The 13,823-nt window shown below is 42.4% G+C and overlaps 1 long non-coding RNA gene across 1 annotated transcript; it reads right to left on the bottom strand.

The window, feature by feature from the left end:
• Positions 1 to 1,136: 1,136 nt before the first annotated feature.
• LOC310709303 lies at positions 1,137 to 9,556 on the bottom strand. The gene is made up of 2 exons (XR_014527452.1): positions 9,481 to 9,556; positions 1,137 to 5,969 (listed from the first exon to the last, which is right to left on the bottom strand). It is a non-coding gene; the product is annotated as an uncharacterized lncRNA (long non-coding RNA).
• Between the last annotated feature and the right edge of the window lie 4,267 nt (positions 9,557 to 13,823).

Below are 13,823 nucleotides of genomic sequence, written 5' to 3'. Positions count from 1 at the left end.
GCTTTCCAATCCTAAGCATCACTGTGAAGACAAATGATATATAAAATCCTGCATAACAAATCCTAGGCATGTGCAAAATACTTAGAGCCAATTTAGAACTCTACAAACACAGCAAAACCCTTTCTCTGTGATATTTTTTAAGACCCCATGAAAATCCCTCACCATTTTAGTGCCAATTTCTCCTAATATAAACATTTCTTTCACTAATATAATTTTTATGTACTGAAGTTCTCACCCTCGGCCAGCAGGGGGATACTGTAGATAGTTCAGATCCAGATATGCAAATAAGGGATCGAAAGTGACGTTCAGTGATTGGATAGTTACAGAAAATGGTTACTGTTGCATTCTAGTGGAGCTCTATATAAGCAGGCTGGCTGAACCCTTCAGTTCAGTTCTGCTCTGGCCTGTGAATAAACAAGAGCTGTTTGAAGAATCACTGTGTCGTCTGATATGTTCACCCACAACTTAACAATAATGCTTTTCTCTCCCCCCCCCCCCGCTAATATAAGCACTTCTATGCATACTTTACCTCAGTACATTCATTTTTGTGCACATTATTTGTCTGGAGAATCTCACTGCAAAACTTGTAGAAGTGCAGGTTTCAAAGGATAGCTGTGTGCAGGATCAGCAGTGTGAGGAGGGCTCATGACTCATGCAATTTGTGATGCAGCCCCCATCTGCACTATACATTTAAAGCAGCATCATACCTCTTCAAACAGCCATGGCATCCTTGAAAGAATGCTGGGAAGTATAGTTTGTTAAGGGGGCCAAGAGTTGCTAGGAGATTCCTGTTCTCCTCACAGAGTTCCAACACTCAGAGTCCCTTGGGAAGAGGGATTGGTGGTTAAACCACTCTGAAAACTGTAACTCTTTGAGGGGAATAGTGTTGGTGATAACAAACGTCAGGGCCCTGACCAAACTTCAGTTCCCAGAATTCTTTGGGGGAAGGCGTGAATTCAGTTCCCAGAATTCTTTGAAGGGAGTGGTACGATACTGCTTTCAATGCTTAGTGCAGATGGTACCTCGATTTTATTTTGAGGCCAGTGAGATTCACACACCACAGTTCATGGCTCCATTTGGCCTGGTTGATCTCAAGCTGTACAGGGCTAGTTTATCTGCATTTTTAATCCATTAAAAAAAAAAGCTAGCATTTTGTTTGGGAATTATGTAATGCCAAATGGCTTGTTGCTCTTTTTTGTTAGCGCATATTTTCCATTTAATAATTTAAAACACAATATCCAGCCCTTTGTCATAATACCAGGGCAGCATTTATGCAAACCTCCAGCTGGATGCATATTTATTGGCACCTTTGAATATACAGAGTTTACATTCCAGCTCTGTTTTATGCTTGTTCTCTCTTCCTCTCTGGTACATTGATGGTCGTGGGGCCATTATTGTTTCAAGTTATAAAATATGGATATCACTACCATGAATATTAGATCTCAATATATGGCCTTCTGAGGCAATTTGAACTGTATAAAACAATGTTTAAATACAGCTAACAGTGAAGAACTTTAAAACGTGCACAGTAAGAACAAAAGGGCCGAGCAAATCATGCAACAATGGACAAAATCAGGCAGTAGCAATAATGGAAAATGCTGAAACCATGGGGATGTCTCAATAGTATAGAGAACCGGGTATACTGTCATGGGACAGGAATCAGCTTCACCTGCAGAACAGCAGCCTGAAGAGAGAGGGAGTGACTCCACCTGCAGCTGATCAGCCTTCAAGGACACAGAGGAGAAGGCGCTGATGAGAACCAGCTGGCTTCAGCCTTCTCAAGCAGAGTCAAATGCTGGAAACACTGCTAGTAGTTCCTGGCTCTACCTTGCAGCTTCCTGCTCATCTTGACACTGGACCCCATAATTATTGGATTCCTTGACCCTTGGACCATGTGGATTGCTGTTTGCCCAACCCTTGGACTGGACCTAACTTTGGATGCTGATGCTGCCTCCAGGCAAGTACACCTCAGAGACTCTTCTGGTTGGCTGGTCTCCCACTCCACTGAGCTCATTGAATGAATGCACAGAGGCAATTATAGGTCCATCCCCCCAATGAATGTGATGTTCACTGAAAAGAGTTGTTTGCATGTATGGATAGAAAGCTCCCACATGCAAGGAACAACCCCTGACTCCATTTAGCCCTGACGGAAGGTCCCAACAGGGGAAGAGGTGTCCCCTGAAGCTGCCTGCACAAGAACCCATTTAGCCTGGGCTAGTGGGAAGGGTTGTGCCATGGGGATGTTACATGATTTCCAGCTTGGTCTGGATGTACGCACAATAGGCTAGGCACTTCTCAGTTGCATGTACAACTCATCACACAATAGGGCTGTTTACATATTACACTCAACAGATGTACAATCTGTGTACCCGTGTACATAAGAAGTTGAGCTGTACATTTGTACAGTTGTTTACATGTAGATATTTTTACTACGCAGCAACAGACCTGCTCCAAGCAGCTGTAAAATGTTAAAAGAAAGATGCCATCTCAGACTTCCTTGTAGCTACATTTTTATTTGTTTGTAAAGCTATATGGATTTTTATAAAAGATTTTTAAGAATTTTCACTAAAAAGATCCACCCACAAATGAAACAAGATGGAGCCTGGCACAGGATGGAAATATGGCGAAACATGTTCTCCTAGTTGTATGTAGTTGCTTAGGCCAATACAAAATGGTGGCGTGAGGCAGGCCATGTTCATGGCATGGATGGACTTGGATGCTTTAAATGCCCCATTCAGGATCCACTTCAGACTCGACTCTAACCTAAAAAGATCTGGACGCCACTGTGACATGGACCCAAAATCTGGAGTTCACCACCACTTGTAGCTACTGCATAGTTTTCTGCTTGGCATCTTGGTTAGTTTTCTAATGAACTTTGTAGGTATCTATAACTCCCAGCTTCATAGCCGACTTCCATGGCTAGTCTTTTGGAATTTGATACCCTTTCAGTTATTGCTCTGAATCAGCTTGTGTTTGTTAGGTTGCTTTGATTTGAACAAGATCCCTGGTGTCACCTCACAACATGACTTTTTGTTTGCAGATAAGGTTTACAGACTATTCTGTGTCTTGCCTCTTCAGGTTTATCCTATGATATAGATTTCCCCAATGTCTCGCATTGTGTGTCATATGTAAGAAGATAAAAGGTTTTTGTGTTTCTTCCCCCAAAATAAAGATGCTTTAAGTACAGAGGATTGCACGCATCCACCTGAATCTAAAGATCCAGGTAGTGGTTCTATCCATCAATGGCTTTTGTTTTTTTTAAAAAAGAGATCCCTGCAAGCAGTTCGTTGATTGATGAAACTTCGTGTCTCTGTGGAAACTCTGGCAGAAAGTGCACTCTGTTCCTAAGTGGCTTAGAGCTGCCACTGCTGGGTCTTGCTCTGATAGCTCCAAGGTTGTGATACATATTCAGTAAAGGCTAGGCAACATCTGCCAAGACTGGACCACATCCGTGTCTGCAGAAGAGCAGGGGAGGGGGGGGACCTTTTACAGCTCGAGCTTCTGAAGGCTACATACCACTGGTGAGCAAGGCCAGTGGCAAAAGTGGATTGAGCAAAAAGTGTAACCTACATTCTGTTGCGGGTTTCAATACTCACCCGCATGCACACATCTTTCCATCCATTTAAACAAGAGGTTCTCTCAAAGTTCAAGAATGTGCAGAAGCACTTGAAGATGTGGAACGGAGCCACTGAGAAGTGCAGACCTTTCAAGTGTCCTTACTTTCCAGGGACAGTCCCGGATTTACAGAAGCCATCCTGGTTTCTGATTTGATCCTGGAATGTCCCACTTTTCCTTAGGATGTCCCTATTTTCATCAGAGAAATCTAGGAGAGTATGGTAGGACATCCCTATTTGAAATGTTGGAGGGTGTGGAGTTATGCGACCCCTGAGCCAAGGAGAAAAGTAACTATACAACCTTTAGAAGACTTCTGATGGCTGCCCAGTACAGGGAAGTTTTAAAATGTTTCATCATGTTTTTTGTATAGGCTGGAAGTTGCCCAGAGTGGCTGGGGCTACCCAGTCAGATGGATGTGGTATAAATGTTGTTGTTGCAGTTTTCAACTGCAGGGTATGGAAGTGTGTGGAAATTGGGGTATGTGGCCTGGGCTGGGTTACAGAGGACTGGAGGGCCATGTTTTTACCCCCAGACCAAAGGTTTCCCACTCCTGCGGTAGAAGAAAGTGATGATTAACATTGCATGGTATGATGGCATTTAAACTGATGACATGAATGGTGGGGCTAAGGCTGGTTTCCACTAGGGCTTGTCCCCTTGAGGAATGCTCTATGATTTCCTCCCTAAACCCATCCATGAATTTTCAGGTTTCATTCCAAAGAAAAAACTGTACAGTGGTACCTTGGGTTACAGACACTTTGGCTTACAGACGCTTCAGGTTACAGACTCCGCTAACCCAGAATTAGTACCTCGGGTTAATAAATTTGTTTCAGGATGAGAACAGAAATTGCGCAGCGGCGGCAGTGGGAGGCCCCATTAGCTAAAGTGGTACCTCGGGTTAAGAACAGTTTCAGGTTAAGAACGGACCTGCAAAATGAATTAAGTTCTTAACCCGAGGTACCACTGTATAGCTAAAATAAGATATAAGGAAAAGCACACAGGCAGTGTTGTAGGCAGTTGCTCACTAAGCAACACAATCAAACAACAAACATGTTAGCTTCCTTATATTTATGTTTTGGCTGCTCTGCAATGATTCACTGCTGCCAAAGTTCCCCTTCACCATAATGTTTCTGCCTACAGTGCTAGGCAGAGACAATCTGGTTTAGGATATTGAAGGGGATGCCAAAACAATGAGGACTGTCACGACTTTAAGACATGAAAATGCTTTTTAGAACTATTAAATACAGAATTATTTGGGCCTATATACCTGATTCTGTGCAAACAGTACCTGTAATCAATACAGGTTAGTGAAAGTTGAGGGAGAGAGACCAAATTTTGGGCACAGCAGCTGCTCTAGATGCTTTCCTCCAAAGATGATTTCTCTCTTTTATAGGCTGATTCTGCTTCATAGCACTGGAAGTAGAAGACAGCATCGAACTTTGCAATTATTTGTTTCATATAATTATATTCCTGGGAGCCATGCCTATTTTTTTCAGATATTTGCCACTAAATGCCAGATGAGCTATGTGCTTAATTTCCATAGGAGGCAACTATGTATCTTGTTTTTCCTCAACCAACTATAAGGAAATGTAGAGTCAGATTTTCATTGTGAAGAGAGCATGCAGGAAGGAATTACTTTGCTCCCCGACTAACATCAAGCTGGGGAGCCCGACAAACACGGCTGGATGACTTGTGAATGGAGATATTCATTCATTCATTCATTCATTCATTCATTCATTCATTCATAACAGTATTTCTACACCACCATATCATAAAATATCAATATGTTGTACAGCAGTGTTTCCCTAAGTGTGGTACTCAGATACCCAGGGATACATGACATGGTTTCAAAGGGTACATGGCAAAAAAAATGTAGAACATTATCACAGTTGTTTTAACTGCAGAAAATTATTCAAAGATAAAATAGTGTAATTAAAACTACCTCCAAATTATCTTTGCCGAAGAAGGGGTACCCCAGTAAGACTAAACTTTCTAAAGGGTTACACAATCATTGTAGGTTTGGGAAACACTGGTGAAGAGCAGTAAAAAACAAAACACCATTAAAAACCATACAAATAATCTTGAAAGTGGCTGGCTAATAAATTTAAACAGCTCCAAAGGCCTGTTGGCATAAAAGGGACTTCCAGACATGCCTGAAAATCAAAAGCGAGAATCCCTGCAGATTCGTGTTCTTATGTACCTGTATTATTTTATATTTCAAGGATGTCCCATGATCATATTATAAAGCAGTTATGTTCTGTGCTATAAATCAAGCACTGTTAGGGGTTGTTTCTTCTTGTTTTTCCAATCTATTTTCCATCAATAAAAATTCAGTATGGTGCAAAAAACTTTTTATTCTGAAAGAAGAAGAAATTTGAGTTAGAGTCTGTCAGAAACCTCAAGCTTGTTGCTGACATTGCTTCACAACAATGGGGAGGTGTTGTGCAGTGGGGTGGGCCTTTGAACGAAGGAGCAATTCCTTACCAGACTTGCTTTTCATATAAATTCTGATCCCCAGGTTGTCAAGGAAAGGTCCGGGGGGGGGGGAGGTGGGCGCTCAAGTTCCTTACAGGAAATTTTGCACCAAAATTAACATCAAAGTTGTCCCCAGACTCAGAGGTATAGGAGACGAAGCCAGTGACAACATTTGACAACAGACATTTTCTTTTGGCATGGCTACTGATGTTTGCCTAGGCTCCTTGTTTGCTCTTTGTCACCTTTGATTCTCTCACCCCAGCCCCAATTTCAACATTTTAAATATATATTTGGAAAGCTGAAGATGAACTTTTCATTTATCATCCCACACTGAAAGTGTGTGTGAGACAAAGGGGACTGGATGGGAGAAATAATCTTTTTACAATCCAAATGCATCACTGTTATGCCAAATTTTCATTGCAGAAGTTCGTGCAGTGGTCAATCCTTATCTGCAGAGCACAGAGATTAGAGCAGGTTTCTAAAGGTCTTCAGATTTTTAAATGTGAGCTTTTCTCTTCAGCGTTCATCCATTTGCTAACACCCCCCCCCCCTGATGACGTCTCAGTTTCTCTTAACAGGGGCATATGAGCTTATCACATTTGCAAATGTACAGATGAGTCAAAATTGGGAAGAAGAGCAATGACTAGGTTGGACGGGATGCAAACTCAAAGAGAAGTAGGAAACAGTGAGGAACTGCTGGGGGGAAAGAGAATAAAGACTATCTTTATTCCTTGCCCCCCCCCAGTTCTTCTCTTTAGGACGGCTTACACATTCAACTCAAAGGCTTGTTCATGTGTTACAATGAATAAAAGAACAGATGGTTTTTATGCATGTACAAGTTTTTCCTATGAAAGTGTACACTTGTTGAGTTGCACAGCAGAACTATTGTGTACAGTGACTGTACACTCAGTGACTGTAAGATGTGAACGTGTTTAAATATTTGGAGGTTGTAACCAGTGTTAGTTCTACTCAAAGTAGGCTCATTGAAAGTAATAAACATGACGATCTTAGGTTCATTTATTTCAATAGGTCAACTCTGGAGACAGGTCTTTGACTGGACTTTGTTCCCATGTACCAATTCTCTACAGAGCCACTGAATAACCAACATTTTCGGTATGTCAGGTTAGTCATGTAGCTTGGCCCTTAGAGAAAGTTCGTGAGAGAACAGCGATTTGTGAGCTGGTTCTTGAGAGTAGGTGGAATCTGTTAAGCAAAGTGTCTAATGATGATCCTGCCACAGTAAATAACTTCATTTTCAAAAAGATTAAATCCATCTGCAGGCATAATTTTTTTAAAGGTTATCTCTGAGTTCAGTAGGTATAGTGTACTCTTATCAAACCCAAAGAGCTTGCCATGGGTTTGATAACCCTTAAGTCTCCCCTGTTTTCACATTTCTGCAAGGAGGCAGGAGAGAGAACCAAACTGGAAATAATTGCCTCCTGCAGTAGCAGGTTTATCACCATGAAAATATGATTTGTTCCCCTGGAATGTATCCTACTCTCAGATCATCTTGTGCTTCCCCGTTAACTTAGAAATTTCATCAGATAGAAGATCCCAGAGAACTCCTTGCTGAGGCCCCATTTGGTGCCATAATAGAGATAATTATTGTGAAGGCAGGAATTTCAGGCTGCTAAGGAACGAACACAAAAGTGGTTGTGGCCTCCATCACAAAAAGATATACACAGCTCTGTTATGCGTTCTGCTTTTATTTCTTTGTTAGATTTTTTTCACACCAATATGTTGCTTTTTTGTTTTTGATGTTATTTAATGGCAAGCACCTGCAAATCTACTTGCCAGTTTGCCTGGGAAGAGCTTCTCACTAGATGCAGAGCATCTAGCAGTACACAACCCCCACCCCCAGAAGTAAAGAAAATAAGAAGTGTCCTTTTGGATCAAGCCATAGGCCCATCAAATCTATCATTGTGTTCTCTTAGTGGCCAACCAGTGGCCTTTGGGAAGCTCACAAGTAGGACATAAGCACAATAGCACCAAGCCTACTGGTAGAGCCCAACATTTGGTACCCAGAGATATACTAACCTGCAGTGCTGAAATTGGTACACAGCCATCATGGTTAATAGTAATTGCCAACTTTATTCCTCTGGCATATTTCATAAAGCCTCTGAGTCACCCAAGTTGATGGCCATCACTAAATCTTGCAGCAGCGAATGCCATAGTTTAATTATTCACTGTTGGAAGAAGTTCCTTTTGTGTGTCCTGAGTCTTCCAGCATTTGGCTTTATTGAATGACTTTAATTATGTAAAGGGGAGAAAATTTCTATTTTCTGATGCTATTTAGAGGAACAGCAGGCATCTCTTACAAGTAGTTGGTGGGAGATGACCTTCCCTTTCCAAGATCACTGGCTACGTTGAAGGAGAGACAATAACTCATTTCAGGACTCACAAAAAGGGCACTGAAGCATTTTACAGAGGGCAGAGTGGATGGCCACACTAGGTCTGCCTCTCCATTGCTATATTTTCCTCATGTCATGGAAAGTGACTTTATGAAATGGGGAGCCTTTTGAACCCATGAATGCTTCCCAAATAATTTAGACTCCTGCTTTTCCAGGTTTCCAAAATGCACTGGGGAGCCTCCACAAAAAATGTAAGCAATGATGGAATTTCCACACTGATTGATTAGTCATAAGGTATTCCGTTAACATTTATTTAATTGAATTGAAGCCCTAAATGAAACTCAGTTTTTTAAATACAAGTGATACGGACCTCTATCACACAATACTGGATGTGACATTATCTCAGAGTGCCTTTTCTTCTTCACTGCTATTGAGAACCATTCTTGTGGCGTGAGGAAACTCTCATTGGCATCACATTGTGTAATACAAGATAGGACGTTACCAGAAACGGGTAAAAAGTAGAGTGTTGACAGCCTAATACCTTAGTTTCACTCTCAGTTCTATGCAAAAGCTGTCACAATACAATATGGTGCTCTGGATATTGGCTGGCTATCCTTTCTCAAGCTGTTTTGGTTGCAAATGGTTAGCAATCATCACCTATCATTTGCTCAGTGGGCAGTTCAAGCTTTAACTAAGTGGAGGAAGCAGTGCTTGAATACAGGTACTATGATATGTGAGTTGTATGTGATTTTCCAGTGTTAATTGCTCTACCAAGGCTGAACCTCTGATCCCTCCTGCAGCCTGCAATGCACACCATGAAATTAACTAAAGAATGTTAATGTGCCTTTATGGTTGCAAAGCCTATCTTCCCTGTTTTAAAAGAAGACTCTCACAAGTAGTGAGAGGAGGGTCACAAAACTTCGGGGAGTTTTGTAGCTGGAATTTAAGTGGAAGAGAGACCTGTGACCTGTACAAAACTGAAATATTATTCAAGTACCATTGCTCTTTGCAACCCTGATGCAAGATTGGCAACTGTACTTACCTGCTGTAGGAGTGATTGCTTGCTTACCTGTTCTTCGTCTATACTGTATTTCTAAATAAAAGAGGAAAACATGACGCTTCCACAAATCTTCATTGCTCTTTCATACAAACTCTGTAGCAATTTCCTAAGCCAGGCCAGAACTTTTCACAGCTCAGAAAAGTAGAGAGGATGTTACAATAGCTAAAACATGTGGTGGTTAGAATCAATGAGTGGGTTGAACAATCTCGGCATCTGCACAACCATACAAACAGGATTGGGAAACTGTTCCATTGATCCCCTAAACATGATCTTCCCATGACTTGGAGGAAATTAGTTCACATTTATTTATATCACTCATCCCTGGAGAATTGAGGATTAATACTAATTAAATTATCAGTGAATTTCTTGAAATTACTAAATAAATCAGCGTTAGCAAATAACAATAAAAAGAACTAATGATTTAGCAAATATGCCACAGGCTGCTTTAGCAGACCTTTCTCTGGGCTGCTTACACACTTATTTAAATAATATTTAAAGCATACATTCCCCTCAAAAAATCCTGTGAGCTTTAGTTTACTAAGGGGAGGGCTTGTAGTTCTGTGAGGGGTAAACTACAGTTCTCAGGGATTGAGTGTTTGTGTGCTTTATTCCTGGTAACAGAATATTATAATCCAGATTTGCTGGATCTGGATAACTGTGGCCAGTATGGTGCAGAGCCCATGTGAAACAGGATATATTGTTGAGCTTGAACTGCAGGGACTGGGATTCAAATTCTGCTGGGCCATGATGCTCTTTGAATGACCTATAGCAAATGATAACTCTTAGTCAAAATGGCTGCTGTGAAGTGAAGAATGGATTATTCCATGTATGGTCTCCTTGGAAGAAAGCAGGGATACAGAACATGTGTGATAAAGAAATGCATGTGCCAAACTCCTATTTTGTGGCATTGTGAGTGGTGCAATAGCAATTCAAGTGAAAGAAAGTGGAATGGGTATCACTGAATTGCATTTTGGCTTAGCTATACCTCTTCCCTTCCCTGTCCCATGGAAGTAAGTGAACATATGAAATTATATATATAGCACTGGATCAGGCTCCTCCATAACTTTTATAAATGGAAGCCTGACACCACAATCCTAGATATACTTACTCAGAAGTAAAACTCATTGAGTTGTGTGTGGCTTACTCTAAAGTGGCATTCATTTGCCATCTGTGTGAACCTTGGTCCATCTAGATCAGAACTGTCTACGCTGCTTGGCAGTGGAGATGCTGGGGATTGAGTCCAGGCCATTTTGCATGGAAAACAGATACTCTGCCACTGAGCTATGGTCCTTCCCCAAGCTAAAAAGCACCATTCACCAGTAGATGCTATTTACACAGAAGCATAGGATGCTGCCTCATACCAAAGTCAGGCCCTTTGTCCATCTAGCTCCTCCTTGTCAACATTGATTGACAGTGGCTCTCAATGGTTTCAGATATGGTAAGCTATCTGGAGGTGCTGAGGATTGCACCAGGGACCTTATGCATGCAAAGCAGATCATCTATCACTAAGTTATGGCCCTAATCCCCCTTTGGAGATCTCTCTTCCTCCCCCCCCCCTTTTGGGAGATGTCAAAAAGCCACATATTTTCAGTAGTTGATTCACTCCCACCTAAGAATTTATTTCCTGGAGATTAGTCTTCTATGACAGAGCGAGTATGTTCCTTCTATGCTTAACTACTCCTTCTAATCCCTTCCAGCAGTCTTTTCTTCCTGAGTGGCCTGCTGACCCTAAATGTTTGAATCAGCACATCTGCCTGTAAAACCCGTCATAATTCATGCTTTGTGACAGTACATTGGCACAGCAGTCTGGCCATCGCCTCTTAAGCACCATGCTGCTGGTGCAGCAGGTCACAGGATTAGGCCATTAGGGTATAAATATTTTTCATGACAAAGTGACAGCACAGTTAATGGAGTTTTTGATATATTTGTGGGGGGAACCCAACAACTTGCTAAACATTTGCGGTGTCTGTAAAGCAAGAAACCTGCTTTGAGTAGGATTGAACCCAGACTATTCCTAAAGGTTTGTTTTTGGATACAGGAAATATTAGCTTATGTGTGTGTATCACACTCATTCCCCCAAAACTGATAATTTTCAAGGGTCAATGCAGTTTCTAAGCAAGTACACACAGCATATAGTTGAATGATGGAATTGGCTACAACACAATGTTGTGATGGTCACCAATTTGGCCTTAAAATGAGATTAAATGACAAATAATGGCTATTAGTCACAATGGCTATAAAGTACTTTCAGGAACATATGCAGTTGCGTGTTCAGACCCAGAGACCACCCTCCTAAATAAAGACACATTTGACTCAAATTTTAGTTTTGGTTTTTGGCAGAATTTGGGCCACAACTTTATTGATTACAGAAAAGTGAGTGGCTGCATAGGCTCTGGTTTGACTAGCTCCCTACACCCTTGCAGGTAGCGCTCTATCATAGGTCAGCCAAGAGTGAACACCTGAGGAAGGTGAAAAGCCTGGGAGCAGACTCTATTCACTCCCCAGATGCTCCCCTGGACTCAGGCATGGGCACAACCCCTTTTTGGGGGTTGGCCAAACCAAGTTGAGTCCCTGGATTCCTTTAACAGAATATCCTTCACATAGGGATGGCGAGACCGTTATCCCATCCCTATCTCATGAACCAGTGCCTATCCACAACCTTACAAGTTGTGATGAATTGCTACGCTGCAGGTGAAACCCAAATGGCAACAGCCAATCAGCCAAGTGGGAAAATTCCTCCCATGCCCCTGTCCCAATGACAGATGACACACGACGGCACAGCAAGGTCAATCACAAAAGGCCCTAAATATAGGGAGAGGTGGGCGGGTGTTCCGATGCACAAGCCGAAAGAGGAAGCTATGGGTCATGTGCATGGGTTTATATAGGTCCCTTGATCCGTTTAGACTGCAACCCCATTGGTCAGATTGAAACCCAGCATGGAGGGACCTACCAATTGGGTGTTGTGGCTATCCAATGAACCCACCCACAACCAAGAGGTCAGTCTCCAGATCTCACCGCAACACATGTCCTCTTTTAGGGAGGACATGATTTATGCGCCAGATGCTAGGAAAAAACTGCCAGAGAAGTCCACTGCACTCATGTCTTGCTAGTGAGCTCCCTCCCCATAAACATCTGTCTGACTGCTGTAGGAACAGAATTCTAGATTGGTGGGCCTTTGGTCAGATCTGGCAGGTTCCTTCTTGTGGTCTAAAGGAACATGCCCAACAGCCAAAGTGCCTTCCAACCCAGCTTTTTCACTTTACAAGCTGTTGCTTCACTGGCACATAATGAACCTATGTTCCCACAAGAGGCGGTGATGGCTACCAACTTCGATGACTTTAAATGTCTAATTCATGCAGGATAAGACGGTTAAGGAGTGCAGGTAATGGGCTAATTGCATTAAGGAGCAAAGAGCTGACCCCTTCTCATTCTTAAGATGCACTTGGCTGAATCTGCTGACTTCCTTATTGGTGTTACTGGACAGATTAGGCATATAACTTTGTGTATAAAGGGGCTCATCTTACATTGTGGGCTCTGTATCTTTGGAAGTGGGTTGTTGGTCATTGGCAGGAAGGATTGAATCGTTGCAGAACTGTGAAGTTAGCCGAATGCTTTGCACATATAAGAAAAGACTTGGAGAATTGCCAGACTTCAGGACTCTGAGACCTCTAAGCTTTTGCAGGATGCTAATGCGCCTCTCTGGTCTGCAGCTTCCTGGGCTTCAGCACAACAGTTCTCAAGCTGCTTTATTCAACGGGAAGCTCATTGCTCTAGCCTAGTTACGAAGGAGGGCTGCACATGCCTCCGTTCAGTGAGCATTATCAGTCCCAAGTCAGTGTCGTTGCCCCATTGAACTTGGAGGGAGATGCTTTTCCCAGTAAGTGTGGATAGTGATCGGTAGCTGGGAAGTGACAGCTCAGTTCTAGCCATGTGTACTTGGAAGTAAAGGAATTTAACGAAGCTTACTCCCAGGTAAGTATGGCTAGGGTTGCAGCCTTATCCCACGTAAACATTACAAGGTTGACTGTTTGCAAATAAGTTGGCCATCATGTACCCCTTATTTGGGGGGGGGCAGACTGGCTGTGAAGTGTTAAGAGAGAGTCTAAGCTCAGGGCAGCCCCTCCCAACAGCCACTTTTGGCTGCTCTTCTTCCTGTGTCTTCAGCCCTGTGGTTCCACAAACCAAGCAGATGAGAGACTGTGGGCTCTGGGTTGCCTTTCTTAGCCCAAATTCAGCCAGTGGACTCATTGCCTGAGCACTGTTGGGTGACCCAATACTAGGACACACCAGCCCTCATCAGACCTTCACATCCATATAGAACATTT

The sequence above is a fragment of the Podarcis liolepis genome, assembly GCF_965112155.1.
Source record: "Podarcis liolepis genome assembly, chromosome: 6".
Lineage (NCBI taxonomy): Eukaryota > Metazoa > Chordata > Lepidosauria > Squamata > Lacertidae > Podarcis > Podarcis liolepis.
This window is presented reverse-complemented; position numbering and strand designations above follow the sequence as displayed.